This window comes from Pleurodeles waltl, chromosome 5 (genome assembly GCF_031143425.1).
Source record: "Pleurodeles waltl isolate 20211129_DDA chromosome 5, aPleWal1.hap1.20221129, whole genome shotgun sequence".
Classification (NCBI taxonomy): domain Eukaryota; kingdom Metazoa; phylum Chordata; class Amphibia; order Caudata; family Salamandridae; genus Pleurodeles; species Pleurodeles waltl.
In genome coordinates, this window is record NC_090444.1 from 1,709,243,570 (window position 1) to 1,709,257,901 (window position 14,332).

Below are 14,332 nucleotides of genomic sequence, written 5' to 3' on the forward strand. Positions count from 1 at the left end.
GTCATGTGGTATGGATGGTTTTCCGTCAGAAAATGATGCTAGGCTGGTTAGAGTCCTTTTTTTTACTCTAATCTGGCTTATGTCATTTTTTGGTGCAAAACCCCCTTCTCCCATACCGCCAGCCCCACCCGGCTAACATAATTTTTTTTACACTAGTCTACCCTTTGCACCAGCTTGCACCATTCCATAAATATGGTGCCCAGCTGGTGCTCAGAAATGGTGCAAGCTGGCGCTAAACTTTTTGGTGCAAAACTGTGTTAGTCTTTGTCTTCCCTGCTTTGTCATCAGTGGGAAGTCAGAGGAGAAAAACTAAAGGGTGCTAGAATTCTGTTGAACTTAATCGGGTAGCTAGTGCTGTGGGTGCAGTGGGGGGGCAAGAGTGATATCTTCCACTGCAGGGCTGTCCAGAGCCATGCAGTATTTTCCTCTGCACATGCTTCTAGGAAGCTGTTTTCAGTGAAATTAAGCACTCCACCAGAAAAAAATGACACTGCACTGTAGAAAAGGTAGTGCAGAGTTTGGACTTGTTATTGATTGGACTAGGAGCACTAAAATGGCAATTTATTTCTCGTTATAAAAACAATGTGTGACTCACTAGCACTCCCTAGCTGTTGAGAACTTAAGAAGCCTGGAACTAGGGAATGCTGAATTAAACTCTGTTTGCTTTTCTGGAAAAACTCCTGCGGGACTTCAGGAAAAACTGTTGAAGACCTACACTAGTTGTAGGAATTGTGGGGCTTACTCTACAAATGATTTCAGCACTAATAAGAAATCTCGGGTGGAAAATATTTTGCAGATAAACACATAGGTCATTTGCCTGATTTCCCTGGTTTGTGGGACTAAATTTCCCGGCAGATAAAGGAAATTGGAGCCATCATTACATGTTGCCAACGTCTTTGTGCTCCTTGACCTGTTGTGTAGCCATTTTAGTTTTAGCTCCATGCACGTTATTTTAGCACATGAGGCCTGCCGCTGTACACTTTAGCCTAGATATATTGTCTTGTCTTGTTTTATTTCTCTCTATCTAGCTGTTCTTGCTTAGGCCAGCACTACGTTCTCAAACAAGTCATTCTTGTTCAGTCTGTGCTTCTGTCAAGGCTGTAGCAAGATAGGTTGCTGGTGAACGTGGTAAAGATTTTGTTTCTTGTATTCATAGAAAAACACATATCCTTACGTAGGGACATTTTCTCAGAACATCTGCTGTTTTATTATAAAAACACTTCCCTGTCCCTTACATGTTAGAGGGAGATTCCAGCCAGAGGACCACGACTGTATGCTGATTGCTAAACGCTTTGCTGCAGCTGCTTATCCAGACTTCAGGCCTTTGCTCAGCAATGGGGAATGATGTCTTCCCAGGGGAACCTGAAGGGCAGAATTAGAGCTTAACATGCTGTGCTCTATCATAGCCTAGGTAGGAGTAAGTCTATTGATTTTAGTGACAACATGGTGGCGTTATTCTTATGCTTTACTCTCCTTGTCACAATTCTAATTCTGTCAAGCTTTATTGTCCTGGTTATTGCAATACATGCTTTATTGTCTAAGATGCAGTCGCTTCATTAAATACCTTAGTGAAACATATACTGCTTCTGCTTGTCATTTGTATATGTGAGACTAATGTAACTGAGAGAAACGGATGGGACCTGAGTAACCAGGATTTCCTTGAGAAGTCAATTGTGTCATGTACTCGGCTGCCCAATCATCCCTGCTCTTGGGTGGAGATGAGGCACTGCTAGTTAGTTGGAGCAAACCGCGTATTAGGATGACAGGTGTCACCTGTAGAGGGTTAAGACTCAGTCTCCCACACCGCAGAATAATGAGAGACTACGCAACAGACCTATTCAAGTTACCACACTCTAAGTGTGGAACTCAGTACTTGGATCAATAACTACATCCAATCTGACTGTGGGCCTTTGCTGCTATTTACGCCTGCCCCTTATGCCACTTGGAGGTTTATCAACCCAAAGATCAACATTTACATTACATGTACATATACACTACATCTGATCTGGCACTGGACATCTATCCTTCCTGGAACCCCTTCACAGATATAGCCTGAGGGGACTGTTTCCATTTGACTTTTCATGCTCCAAAGGGGGGAGAATTCCTGACCATGCAAATTATCAACATCATTCAAATTGTATGCACTTACAGAAAAGTTTCACTCACATATTCAGCCTTCATAAAAACCCTACCCAAATACAGCCTGTACATTGTCCAGATTTTACTTTTCACGCACCAAAGTACTTTTAAGTGCTGAGGTGAAAATGCAGGCCATAACCATCCACAACTCATTGAATCTTCAATCTATCAAAAAAAGAAACTAATGTACTTGTAAAAAGCTTCAAGTTTTATTCTTGCTCACAAAAAGAAGGGCAAAGTGTGACCAGCATATATCTGATGTCAGATGGATTTAGACAGTATTGCAAATTGACACCTTAAAGTTAATGAACTCATGCCATGCGCAAGTGCGACAGAGAGTCAAGACTTAGGGCCTGATTGCGACATTGGCAGATGGGATACTCCATCACAGATGTGACGGATATCCCGTCTGCTGTTTTACAAGTTCCATTGGATATAATGGAACTTGTAATACGGTGGATGGGATATGCCCCATGTTTGCGACAGAGTGTCACATCCTCCAAGGTCATAATCAGGCCCATAGTATGAGTGGCTAAGGATCCAGCTTGCAGGATGCTAAACCCATAGCCAAAATGTGGAGCAAAAACATAATTTATAAAACGGCAAGCAAATTATCTTAAGACAGTGAAGTAAGAGAATCTATGAACAGGAAGCTGCCTACTCCCGGTATGAAGTCTGGCATGAGTGTTTTGGGTGTTATAGACAAAGACAACAATCTGAAGCAGGTAGGACACTTTAGTACATGAGGAGAAGTTGTCTATATTATTCTAGGTTCAGATAAAGGCTGGGCAGAGAAAGGATTTTAAGGTTAATTAATCTTTCACACCTGACACACCCTGGAACAGGGGCATTTATAGGATTTTGGGGGCCCCAGTCAAATGTATTTTGAGGGCCCCGGTTTGGAGCAGCTTTGAATTTATGATCCAGTTTCAGCTCTCTCAGTCCCTCTTTGGCCAGGTCACTGGCAGCGCACAGGCACACTCGTTCAAATTCTAAATCTGTTTACATCTAATATTCAGGGATGTGTTTTCAGTATTGTTATATAGCAGCTGCTCAGTAATATAACTGAACATATTCTCTGTGACACCCTATCATTTCCTATATGTGAGGTCCTGTTTTGATCTAAAAGAAATATTTTTATGGATCTCATCAAAATAAACACAGCATTTCTCTGAAACATGTCTGCAATAGGCCTGGAACTGGGGAATGCTGAATTAAACTCTGTTTGCTTTTCTGGAAAAACTCCTGCGGGACTTCAGGAAAAATTGTTGAAGACCTACACTAGTTGTAGGAGTTGTGAGGCTTACTCTACAACTGATTTCAGCACAAATAAGAATGTGCTCACATGTCATCCGTGATGGTATTTATCAGCTAATCACCTTTCATTAAGGTGTCTTTTAGCCTCAAACTGTTGTCTGGATAGACTGTGCATTTTAATCTGAAATTAGTTATGATTTGATGAATAGACCTTTTCGGAAATGAATTGTGTGCTGCATTGAATCCACTATGGCATGTTTACAAGGCTAGCAGTCCTGGGACCGACAGCCTTGCTGTGGCAGTTGGACCGCCGCACTCCAGGCAGTCCAACTGCCTAATTATGACTTTGGTGGGCAGACACGCTTAAAGATGGCCATCCCCACCAGGAACTTTGTTCCTGACATAGTGACGGTGGTCGAGGTTGTACTCACCTAGGGCGGCGCTGAACTCAGTGGTGCCTGGCTGATTACAACCCCACTTTCTGCCAGCCTTTTCATGACAAGGACCCCATCATGAAAGGGCTGGTGGAAAGCAAGTTTTGGGGTCCACTGCCCCCCTGCCCAGCACCATTGGCAGCAACACACTTCTAATATAAAGCTGACCTAAATGAGGGCACTGGCATAGCAAGGATGCAATGAGCCCAGTTGCAAGCAAGGAAATCCCCCCCTTTGACTCTTGTTAAGGAAGTAAAATACAGCATTTATCAGGGTTCAATGGGTCCTTGTGCCACTGCACCTGCTGCACCAATGATAATGGCCCTCATTACAAGCCTGGCGGTAAATGCCGCTTACCGCCGTGCAGAAGACCGCCAACATACTGCTGCGGCTGCAGAATTCCGCTACAGCTATTACGACCCACAGCTCCGAATCCGCCATAATACAGGCACCCACACAAGTCCGCCACACCAAAGGTCAGTGATAAACTGGTGATAACAAAACCGACACCGTCACGCCAACAGGAATATGCCCACAGTATCACCACCCACGAATCAACGCGGCGGTCTTTCAACCGCGGTATTCCACACACTGAAATCAAAATACACACACATTTACAAAACACAACCACATTGGACAAATCAAAATACACACACCTGACACACATACACACACAACACCCACACACCCAATCCAATATAAAGCACCCACCCACATCACCCACAAACCCTTACTACCAGAATTTTGAAACCCCACCAGAGAGAGAGTACCACCATAAACAGCACCAGCATCCACAGACACACAACACCATCACTTACACAACATCCACGCACCTCAAACAACCCACAACAACACATCCCCTCACACATCACAACACACACCACCTTACACATCACCCCCACCACATCATGGCACCTCAACGACACCCCAGGTTCTCTGAGGAGGAGCTTAGGGTCATGGTGGAGGAAATTGTCCAGGTAGAGCTACAGCTATTCGGATCACAGGTGCAGCACACCTCCATTGCAAGGAAGATGGAGCTGTGGCGCAGAATTGTCGACAGAGTCAACCCAGTGGGACAGCATCCAAGAACTAGGGATGACATCAGGAAGATGTGGAACGACCTACGGGGGAAGGTGCGTTCAGTGGTCTCCAGACACCAGATTGCTGTACAGAGGACTGGCGGTGGACCCCCACCTCCTCCCCCACAACTAACAACATGGAAGGAGCAGGTCTTGGCAATACTGCATCCTGAGGGCCTCGCAGGACTAGCAGGAGGACTGGACTCTGGTAAGTCAACTCTTTACTACCTTATCCCCTCCACCTTACCTGCATACCATCACATACTCCCACCCTCACCATCACCCCCATCACTCCGACACCTCACATATGACCCACTATCACAAACCCACCCATCCCAATACCAAGCCCTGCATGCCACACCCAAGCATGGACACCCATCACCAAAGCATGTCCACTACAGATACCCACACAGACCCCAAACCAAATATCACACAAGGACCAAGCCAAGAATGCAAGCACTGGAGTACAGGGTCACTCACCCATTGCACACAATGGCACACACAGATGCAATAATCATGCCTTTACACCCCTGTAGGACCCCTAGCCAACGTCACCAGACAGGAGGTACCAGACATATCCAGTCCCCCCACAGAAGAGACCCACAGTTATGACAGCAGCTCTGCACAACTGGATCAAGATGACCAGCCCGGCCCATCTGGGACCTCAGGACAGTCGGTTCCCCTGGAACTAGCACAAGCCACCACAGAGCCTCCCCCCTCAGGAAACACCACCACAGCACCCACCCAGCGGGCCCATCCCTCTGTCCCCAGGACACGTCAATCAGCAGTGTGTCCACCACTACAGGGAACCGAGGCAAACTCACCAACCCAAGAAAATCAGGGACCTGGGGGCAGTGCCAGTGGGCACACGGTTCAGGGGACAGAGGCTCAGGAAAACAGGGAAGCTGGGAGGATTGCTGTGCGACAGTGGGAGGACAGGCCAAGGGAACCCACTCTCCACGAGGCCCTCTCCAACATCATGGGAGCTTACCATCATTCCCAGGAGACGATGGCAAGCGTACTGGCCAAGTTTCAGGAGACCCAGCGGCTGCAGGAGGAACACTATCTGGGGATCAGGGAGGACCTGAGGTCCATTAACAACACCCTGGTCACCATTGCAGGGGTGCTGCAAGACCTTGTCAACACCAGGAGGGACACTGTGGCACAACAAGGGGCCCCTGACACTAGCCTGGACAATGAACAGTCCTCCACCTCCGTCGGCGCTAGTGGACAGGAGGCACCGCCACAGGAACACAAAACCAGCACCCCACCCCCTGCAGATGGAGAACCACCGTGCAAACGGTCCCTGAGATCCAGGAACAAAACAAAGAACATTGCCAAGACCCCCGCCAGGAAATTAGCCCCCCCTGAATGTCACCCTTCTGTCCCACTTTGTCACCCTGTCCATCCTTAAACTGCCATTGCTCCACTTCCTATGCCCCTTTGGACAATGCACCTGTGAAACAAATGGACTGGAATCTGCCATGGACATTCCTCCACCATCCCCCCTGCCCATTTTACGACCCCCTCCACTTATTTGCACAGAAATAAACACACTTCAATCACAAAACAATCTGGAGTCAGTCTGTGCTTTCACAAACGTGTAATTGCATTAACCAATGTCAATTTACTTTTGCACATACCGATGTAACACAGCTGTAGGCCTGGAGGAAATATAGCAGAGGGCACAAAGTGGGACCCACATCTGTGAAATGGAAAGGCAAATTGACAAGTCAGGGTCCATATACTGAGTGAAAATGACAGACTTATGCTAGCTCCAATAATGATTATGTTGTTTCTGTTGTCGATATCTTCTTCTTCTGCCTCCTCTTCTTCACTATGCACAGGCTCCACAGCTGCCACATTACCACCATCTGGCCCATCCTCCTGCAGAAAAGGCATCTGTCGTCGAAAGCCAGGTTGTGCAGCATACAGCAGGCCATGATGATCTGGCACACCTTCTTTGGTGAGTAGTAGAGAGAACCACCTGTCATGTGGAGGCACCGGAATCTGGCCTTCAGGAGGCCAAAGGTTCGTTCTATCACCCTCCTAGTTCACCCATGTGCCTCATTGTAGCGTTCCTCTGCCCTTGTCCTGGGATTCCTCACTGGGGTCAGTAGCCATGACAGGTTGGGATAACCAGAGTCACCTGCAAATATGGAGGGACAACTGTTAGACACACACAAACCCTTAGGGACAACCCCATACCCAGACACCTATTCACACTGTATAGGGTCTTTGGCCTCACCTATTAGCCACACATGGTGCCTCTGGAGTTGCCCCATCACATAAGGGCTGCTGCTATTCCTCAAAATGTAAGCGTCATGCACTGAGGCAGGAAACTTGGCATTCACATGGGAGATGTACTGGTCTGCCAAACACAGTCATCGAATGGTAGCTCTTCTGGTTTCTGTACACCTGTTCACTCCTGCGGGGGGGTACCAATGCCACATGTGTCCCATCAATGGCACCAACGATGTTGGGGATATGTCCCAGGGCATAGAAGTCACCTTTCACTGTGGGCAAATCCTCCACCTGAGGGAACACGATGTAGTTGCGCATGTGTTTCAGCAAGGCAGACAACACTCTGGACAACATGTTAGAGAACGTTGGCTGGGACATCCCTGATGCAATGGGCCACTGTTGTTTGAAAGGAACCACTTGCCAGGAAATGGAGTACTGACAGGAACTGCACTAGAAGGGGTATCCCTGTGGGATGGCGGTTAGCTGACATCAGATCTGGCTCCAACTGGGCGCACAGTTCCTGGATTGTTGCACGATCAAGTCTGTAGGTGACTATGATGTGTCTCTCTTCCATTGTCGACAGGTCCAGCAGCGGTCTGTACACCGAAGGATGCCGCCGTCTCATCACCTGCCCCAGCAGACGTGCCCTATGGAGGAGAACAGCGAGCAGAGAGTCATCCAACACTGAGGTATCACAAAATGTCATTTGCACACATTTATTAATCCACAATGTGCCTGTAACTGTGTGTATTCAAGGCCTATATTGGTGTGACGCAGTTATTATTCATGCCATGTGGCCCCCTGAAATGGCAGCTGCCTGACCTGTAAGGTGGGACAAGGGGATATGAGGTAACTGCACTGGTGTTCTACACCGTCGCGGTGGGTGGTCGAAGACTGCGGCGCAATTCTGCATTGGTTAACATTGGACCATATGGGTCAGAGGAGCCAAAGATGATGTACGCCGGCGGTGATGGTACGCACCGCCGCGGATGTGACCACCATTTTCTCTCTGTTCCCTCACTTGATACCTGACCTTCAACAGGAGAGGACCTACACGGCAAGTGCTGCTGTGACCTGTGTCTGGAAGCAACAATGGCTCATGTGACTGGGGAAAGGGCCCCTGCCTTCACTTCAGAGGAGTTGGAGAAACTAGTGGATGGGGTCCTCCCCCAGTACACACAACTGTACGGTCCTCCAGACAAACAGTTGTGTACACTGTGAGCATGCTGCATGGGCAATGCCTGTTTTGAGTGGTGTGGATGGAAGATACATGGGTGGGGGGGCTGAGGTCTGCATGTGCGGACGGTGAGTGTATGTGTGTCAGGGCAAGGGTGGGAACGGGGGCCAATGAGTATGACGGTCCGGACGGGTAAAGATTTTCCTTTCCCACTGTACTATTCCTCTAGGTCAGCACCCACCAGAAGAAGGCTATTTGGCGTGCCATCGCCAAGGACATCTGGACCCTGGGGGTCCACCACAGACGGAGCACCCACTGCCGTAAAAGATGGGAGGACCTGCACCGCTGAAGCAAGAAAATGGCGGAGGCCGAGCTGGGGATGGGTTCCCAACGTGGGAGGGGTTCCCATCGCACCATGACCCCCCTGATGTTCCAGATCCTGCCGGTGGAGTATCCGGAGTTGGATGGGCGCTTGAGGGCATCACAGCAGCCACAAGGGGGTGAGTACACTCTCATTCAGCGGACTCTGCGTGCATTACGAGGTGTCTCGGTGGGGGAGGTGGGCAGTGGTTTCCCCTAGGCCAGGGCAATCTTGGTAGGCAAGGTCCCTTGTGAGGCAGGCTATGTGGCACCCCAACCCAACTAGTGGCTAGTGCCATCTACACCTAGTCAGGCTCCTGTGACTTCCAGGTGTGCAGCAACTGGGCTTTGGCCTTGTACCCCATGGGCATGTGATTAATCTAGGAACTATAAGTGCATGGAGTAGTGCAGAGGGCTGCTGTGTCTGTTGTGTCCGCCAACGGTAGTGGTGTTGCATGCACTGAACATGTCTTTCTCCTGTTCCCCCCCCCCTTTTTGTGGTCTCCCTCTTCTTGTGTGCAATAGCATCATCAGGTGGAGGAGCATTGGCACCACAACAGGAGGGAGCTGCATCCTACTTGGGCCTGGAGGGTGAAACAATGGATTTGAAGCCACCAGTGGGACGGAGGGCAAGGGGAGCTTCACGGCAAGGACAGGAGCAGAGATCAGCGAAAGCGACTCCTCCTCTGATGGGAGCTCCCTTGCGGTGGCGGGCCCCTCTGTGCCCACCGCATCAACAGGTACAGCTGCCACCCCCCCTACCAGCACCGCCCTCCCAGCAGCCCCTTAGCATCTGTCCTGTGCCAGCTCACCCAGGAGGGTGGGCATCTTCTTCGCCCCAGGCATCTCAGCCCCTGCCCCAGTCAGCCCTGCTGCCTTCAGTGAGGAGGCTATTGACCTCCTGAGATCCCTCACTGTTGGGCAGTCTACCATTCGGAATGCCATCCAGGGTGTTGAGAGGCATTTGCAACAAACAAATGCATACCTGGAGGGCATTCATTCTGGCCAGGCAGTCCAACAGAGAGCATTTCAGGCTCTGGCCTCAGCACTGATGGCAGCCATTGTCCCTGTGTCCAGCCTCCCCCCTCCAACCTCCTCCACCCAGACCCAAACCCCTGTACCTTAGCCTATCCCAAGCACACCATCAGACCAGCATGCACACACATCAACACACAAGAATGGCTCAGGCAAACATAAGCACCACACATCCCACAGGCACTCACACAAGCATCATACCCATGCACACATACCAACATCCCCCACTGTGTCCCCCTCCTCCAAGTCTCCCTCCTCCCTCCGAGTCTCGTCTCCACTCACACCTGCATGCACTACATCCTCAGCCACTACCTCTATCACCAGCATGCCCATCACCACACACCGCTCACGTGCACTCACCACCCCCACTTCCATTCACCCATCCTCAGTGTCCTCTCCCAGTGTGTCTGTGAGCCCTCCTCCCAAAGTACACAAATGCAGGCACACCCACCCAACAGCCATCCACCTCACAACAGCCTCCAGGCCATGCACCTTCACCCAAATTCAGCAGACGTACACCTCCTACAACCACTACCTCTTCCTCCACTCCCAAACCCCCTCCATCTACCCACCCCAGTGTGTTTAAAAAACTTTTCCTGGCAACCCTTGACCTCTTCCCTAGACCTCCCCCCCATCCTTCACCTACGGCCAGGCTTTCCAGGCCCCAGCCCAGCACCTCAGCCACCACATCCCCAGGCACAGTGGTGCCAGCAACTGCGGGGTCATGGAGTGCACCAACCATCAGGGCTGCAGTGTGCCACTTAGCAAGGGCAAGGACATTCCGCCACCTGCCAAGGTTAAAAAGGTGCCCACATCCCGGAGGGAGAAGCCGAAAACACCTGCCACCAAGGGGTCAGCGAAAACGAAAGGGGATAGTGGCAAGACAACTGCGCCACCATCAAAGGTGGGGAAGGGCCAAAAACTGAAGAGCAGGTCAGGAGAGGGCATGGTGGCACAGACTGAGGGACCAGTGTCACACCTTCTGTCCACGTCCACGCCAACCTGTATGGCATAGAACACCGCCACCTGCACCGCCACCTGCACCGCCACCTGCACCGCCACCAGCACCGCTACCTGCACTGCCTCCGCCACGTCTACAGCCGTTTTGACAGTCCCCAGCCTCTTCCCCGGTGAGCAGCCGTCCGAGGCTGCAGGAGACATCCTGCTTTCTCACTCAGCTGGTGCAGACACATGTTCTGCCACCAGCACCGCAGCCACAGGCCCCGCAGTCAGCACCGCTGCCACAGACTCCGCAACCAGCACCGCCGCCACAGACCCCGCCGCCAGCACCGCCGCCACACACCCTGCCAGCACCGCCGCCACAGATCCCGCTGCAAGCACCGCCATGAATGATACCGCCACAAGCACCGCCAGTGGCCCAGGGACGTCCTCAGACAGTGCCACCACAGCAGACATGGATACCATCCCCAGTGGTCAGTCGTCCGAGGCTGGTGGTGAGTTCAAGGACCCTGGGCAGCTTCCATAAAGCATCACTGTCGACACAGTTGTCACCTGCATATGGAATGCGAAGCCGCAACAGTGTGGGGTATGTCTCTGCCTCCATGACGTATCATGCTACCTGCACCTCGACAATCTCGTGGCACACACACCCAGGCGAGTGTTTTGTTCCGGCCACACTGCACGTGGAGCACTCTGGGCACAAAGACCCCTCCAGAACCAGTGGAGAATCACATCCACTCCCTCAGTCCTTGGCAGGATGAAGCACTCTGGGCACCATGCCCCCTCCAGAACCAGTGGAGAATCACATCCACTACCTCAGTCCTTGGTAGGATGAAGCACTCTGGGCACAAAGCCCCCTCCAGAACCAGTGGAGAATCACATCCACTACCTCAGTTCTTGGCAGGATGAAGCACTCTGGGCACGATGCCCCCTCCAGAACCAGTGGAGAATCACATCCACTACCTCAGTCCTTGGCAGGATGAAGCACTCTGGGCACGATGCCCCCTCCAGAACCAGTGGAGAATCACATCCACTACCTCAGTCCTTGGTAGGATGAAGCACTCTGGGAACAAAGCCCCCTCCAGAACCAGTGGAGAATCACATCCACTACCTAAGTCCTTGGCAGGATGAAGCACTCTGGGCACCATGCCTCCTCCAGAACCAGTGGAGAATCACATCCACTACCTCAGTCATTGGCAGGATGAAGCACTCTGGACACAAAGCCCCTTCCAGAACCAGTGGAGAGTCACATCCACTACCTCAGTCCTTGGCAGGATGAAGCACTCTGGGTACAAAGCCCCCCCAGAACCAGTGGAGAATCACATCCACTACCTCAGTCCTTGGCAGGATGATGCACTCTGGGCACAAAGCCCCGTCCAGAACCAGTGCAGACTGTTATCCACTTGAGAGACTGTGGCATTGCACTCCCCAGGATAAAGCAGTGGGCAACCCACCCACTGCAAAGACTTGAGATCCTGTGGCTTTGCACTCCCCAGGATAAAGCAGTGGGCAACCCACCCACTGGAAAGACTTGGAAGACTGTGGCTTTGCACTCCCTACCCACTGGAGGGACTTGAGACACTGTGGCTCTGCACTCCCAGGAAAATGCAGTGGGCAAACCACCCACTGGAGAGACTTGTGAGACTGTGGCGTTCCACTCCCCAGAATAAAGCAGCGGGCAAACCACCCACTGGAGAGACTTGAGAGACTGTGGCTTTGCACTCCCCAGGATAAAGCAGTGGGCAAACCACCCACACGAAAAACTTGAGAGACTGTGGCTTTGCTCTCCCCACCCATTGGAGGGACTTGAGAGACTGTGGCTTTGCACTCCCCAGGATAATGCAGTGGGCAAACCACCCACTGGAGAGACTTGCGAGACTGTGGCTTTGCACTGCCCAGGATAAAGCAGTGGGCAAACCACCCACTAGAGAGACTTGAGAGACTGTGGCTTTGCACTCCCCAGGATAATGCAGTGGGGCAAACCACCCACTGGAGAGACTTGAGAGACTGTGGCTTTGCACTTCCCAGGATAAAGCAGTGGGCAAACCACCCACTGGAGAGACTTGAGAGACTGAGGCTTTGCACTCCCCAGGATAAAGCAGTGGGCAAACCACCCACTGGAGAGACTTGAGAGACTGTTGCTTTGCACTCCCCAGGATAAAGCAGTGGGCAAACCACCCACTGGAGAGACTTGAGAGACTGTGGCTTTGCACTCCCCAGGATAATGCAGTGGGCAAACCACCCACTGGAGAGACTTGAGAGACTGTGGCTTTGCACTCCCCAGGATAATGCAGTGGGCAAACCACCCACTGGAGAGACTTGAGGGGCTGTGGCTTTGCACTCCCCAGGATAAAGCAGTGGGCAAACAACCCACTGGAGAGACTTGAAAGACTGTGGCTTTGCACTCCCCAGGACCAAACTGTGGGCATGGACCCCCTCGTGGAGCAGTTGCGCTGTGCGTTCATCAGGCTGAGGTGCCCGTATATTTTCTACCTGATGCCCATCCAGTGTTCTCTCCGTTTGGAGTCAGGTATCATGTGTGGGCCTCGCCCATGCATTTTGGGCCCAGTGGTCCATGGACAATGATTGGTGCAGTATCCGGACTTGTGTGGTTGGTGTACATCATTGTATATCCTGGATTTAGAATTTTGATAATGATATTTCACATGATTACATTTGTTCAAATAATTTCCTTTTGTCCTTGCGTTCTTACAGGGGGTGGAGGGGTGTATATGTAATGTTGCTGCATATATTTGTGTGTATGGTGTTGTGGGTGAGGGTGGGGGTGTTGCGTGTTGCGTGAGTGTGTCGCTCTCTTTTCCCTCCCCCTCCCCTGTGTTGTAAGTGCAGTACTCATCGTGGTCGTCGCCGCCGTCGGAGCTCCTGATAGAGGAGCAGGAAGACCATCATCGGCAGTATCTGCAATTCGGACTCCATGGTGTCCTGGTTCCTTGTGGGATGTGGAGAGGTGAGTGTTCTCCCTTCTGTGTACTGTTTCTGCCGTGTTTTTGTTCGAGTTGGTTCCACCCCAGAAAAGGTGGCCGATAGGCCTGTTGTGATAGGGTGGATGGTACATTGTCTTCCCCCTGTCTGTTGGCGGTGTCCGCTGCTCTGTTTGTTTGTACCGCCGTGGCGGTCGGAGTGTTAAAGTGGCTGTCTATGTTGGCGGTTTCCGCCACAATCGTAATCCCATTTTGTCTCCGTCGGCCTCTTGGCAGTAATACCGCCACTTTAACACCGACCGCCAGGGTTGTAATGAGGGCCAATGTCTTTATTTTAAAAATGTTGTACATTGAAAGTAGGTGTTATTTCAAAATAATTTGATGCTGCAACAGAGATCTCTATGCTGGACTCGGTTTGGAGTTTGGTGGATGGGGTTTATCCATCACAAACATGACAGATATCCTGACCGCCGCATTACGATACTATTATGTTCTATGGGAATTATAATACAGTGGAAAGGATACCCGTCATCTTTGTGATGGAGTAACCAGTCCGCCAAACTCTAAATCAGGCCCTAAGTTCTGAAATAATTTTAAAAGTGTAAAAACCTGTGTTTGTCCAACTGTGACTCCTGCTACCTGCATTTTGGAGCCTCACTGACATCATATATGGGTTTCAGGCAAATATCAAAAGTCAGTATTGTG